This window comes from Micromys minutus (assembly GCF_963924665.1).
Source record: "Micromys minutus genome assembly, chromosome: 16".
Lineage (NCBI taxonomy): Eukaryota > Metazoa > Chordata > Mammalia > Rodentia > Muridae > Micromys > Micromys minutus.
This window is the reverse complement of record NC_137985.1, coordinates 26,671,297-26,674,024: the sequence shown is the minus strand read 5'-3', so window position 1 is coordinate 26,674,024 and position 2,728 is coordinate 26,671,297.

Genomic DNA, 2,728 nt, shown 5'->3' with positions numbered 1-2,728 from the left:
CTCATTCATGATTTTCCTGCATCTCATCATCTCCCATCCTATTTAAGGATCAGAAAATCAGAGGTCTAAGGATTTGGAGGCCTTTCAGACTCTTCTTTTATACACTGAATGTGAGGGTGTCTGGCTATTCTGACGCCCAACATCTGGAAGTGGGAGACAGGGAGGGAACAGAGTAACAGGAAGAAAATGTGAGTTACTAGAAGCCAACTGGAAATCAGGAAGCTGCTCTTGCTACTTCTAACTCCAGTATCAGCTTTGATCAACTCTGTTTCTCAAGCCTGACATTCGGTAGAGCTTCAGACTCCTCCCTCATCTCCTTTCTTGCCACAGAAACTCTCTTGCCTAGATCAGTTGAGTGTTCTGAACTGATCCCTCCACTGCTGTTCTTCAATGACCTCTTCAAACCATGCTATACTTGTCTCCACCAGACACAGCCCAACCATTTCTTCCTCCCCTACTTCAATGGATCCCCATTGCTTTTAGAGTAAATTCTAAATACAGAATTCAAAAGTCTCCATGATCAATAAAACCTACATTTCCACAGGAACACTCCTTTTAGTCCTTGAAAGTTATACTGAGCTCAAATTATATACTCCCACTTATCTCCCAGGTTTTCACACATTCTCTAGAATATCTTCTCCACTTGGACTAACTCTTACCCATCTAGATTACTTGTGAAAAATAGAAGATACATGATTTATTTTGACTCACGTTCTAAAGGGACTGAATCCATCATGGAGGGATCACATGGTGTGGTACCATCTAAGTGGCAGGATTTTGCTGAAAGAAGAGGGAAAAAAGAGAGAGAGGAGAGGAGGTGGGGGTAGTTTGTAACTCTCAGGTCCTGTCTCCTCATGGTTTACTTCTTCCAGGTAGGTCTTACCTCAGGAAGCTTATAAAGTTTCCTGAAACAGTACCACCAACTACTCACTGGTACTCAAACACACATCCCTAAGAAAGACATTTTCTATTCTATTCAGTGTTTCACCCCAAGCTCTCATAGGCTCACGATCATCTCATAATAGAAAATTTGTTCAGTGCAACTCCAAAAATCTCCGTAGTCTAACACATTCTGAAGGCTAAAGTCTCTTCTGACACTCAGAAAAACCTGTTAGCTGTGAACCCCCATAAAATAGAAAAGTAAGCTACATGTTTTCAGCACACAGTGGCACAGAGCAAATAGTCTCATTCCAAAAGGGAGGAATGAGAGACACAGCAAGGAGCTACTGAAACCCAGCAGAGGGCATGCCAAACCCAGAAGCTCCGTGTCCCACTTCTGATGCTCCTGGTGACATGATTAGGCTCCAATAGGCTTGAGTAGTTCTATCACTCTAGCCTTGCCACCTGCAGCATGCATTGGTGCTCTTGGGCTGGCTCACAGCATGCATTGGTGCTCTCAGGCTGGCTCACAGCATGCATTGGTGCTCTCAGGCTGGCTGTGCTCAGGGCCCACAGGTTTTCTAGACAGATAGTCCACATTCCTGGAATTCCTGACATCTTAGTTTTCCATTTCAACCTAGGCTTTACCTTCAAGGCTTCAAACATGGGCATATCAGGGCCTCTCTGCAGGGCCTTCCACATCACACATCATTTGGCCACAGTGACTCCTTTTTATGGAATATTGGTAACAAGCCTCCAAGACCCCATAACTTTTGCTCTCTGAATGATTTCAAAATGAGTACTACATGAACATCAAGTTCTGCTGTTAGCTTGAGATGTAGCCTGGCCTGCATTTAAGACAGACATGAAGCCTCAGATTGTATAAATGGCTAAATCTGAGGAACCATTTCCCTGGAGCTCTGTAGGAGCATGGCGCCATCGCTGTGGTACACTGTCTAGACACCATTTTTCAGGCACAATGTTTTTTAAGTGAAAGTTCTTCCAAACGAGTCTGTGGTGTTGCACACCAGTGGGTCTTGACTTCCCCTATTGCTGTAGTGCAAAACGCAAAGTGTGAGTCTTCCCTTCAAGGGGGACCGATGTCTTTGACAGTTACTGGGATTTTGTCCACACACAGCTTGTCCACAACTTTACATATGTGCATACTGCCTTCCTCACAAGATATACATTTTACACCTTTCCACTCTTCTTTGTGAGTTTCCACCCTGGATAAAGCCTGGATGCTGTTCTGTCTTGAAACTTCTTCTGCCAGATGAATTAGTTCATTACTTTTCAATTCAGTCTCATGCAAGCATCGGGACACAGGCAGGATGCAGCCAAATGATTCGCTAAAATATAACACAGATGGTCTCTAGCCCAGTTCCTCCTTTCCCTCCAAAACTTCCAGAGCAGTATCTTGCTGTCTGCATTTCTATCAGCAGCCAAAATGACCCATTAAGCTTCCCGTGGTGTTCTCAGTGTTCTTTGTCTACAGCATCAGCTCTTCTACATTTCTCCTGCAATCCACTTCCGAATACCTGGACACGCACAAACATGTGGACAGGCTGACTACAACCACAATTTCATTCATTACTATCAACTTCTGGCTTTGGAGTTGTTTTGTTTGTGGTGCTGGGGCCTTGTACATGACACAAAGAATCCGATTTCTGGATTTGTTCTTGTTACATTGCTATGAACAAAAATCTTCTACAGAAGCAACTTAAGGAATGAAGGGTTTGGGGGGAAGGGTTATGGCTTAAGGGGATAGAGTATAACATGTCTCAGGAAGGTGTGACTCTATCCATGGGGGCAGGCGTTCATGATGAAGTTTGTTATATCCCCTCTCTAG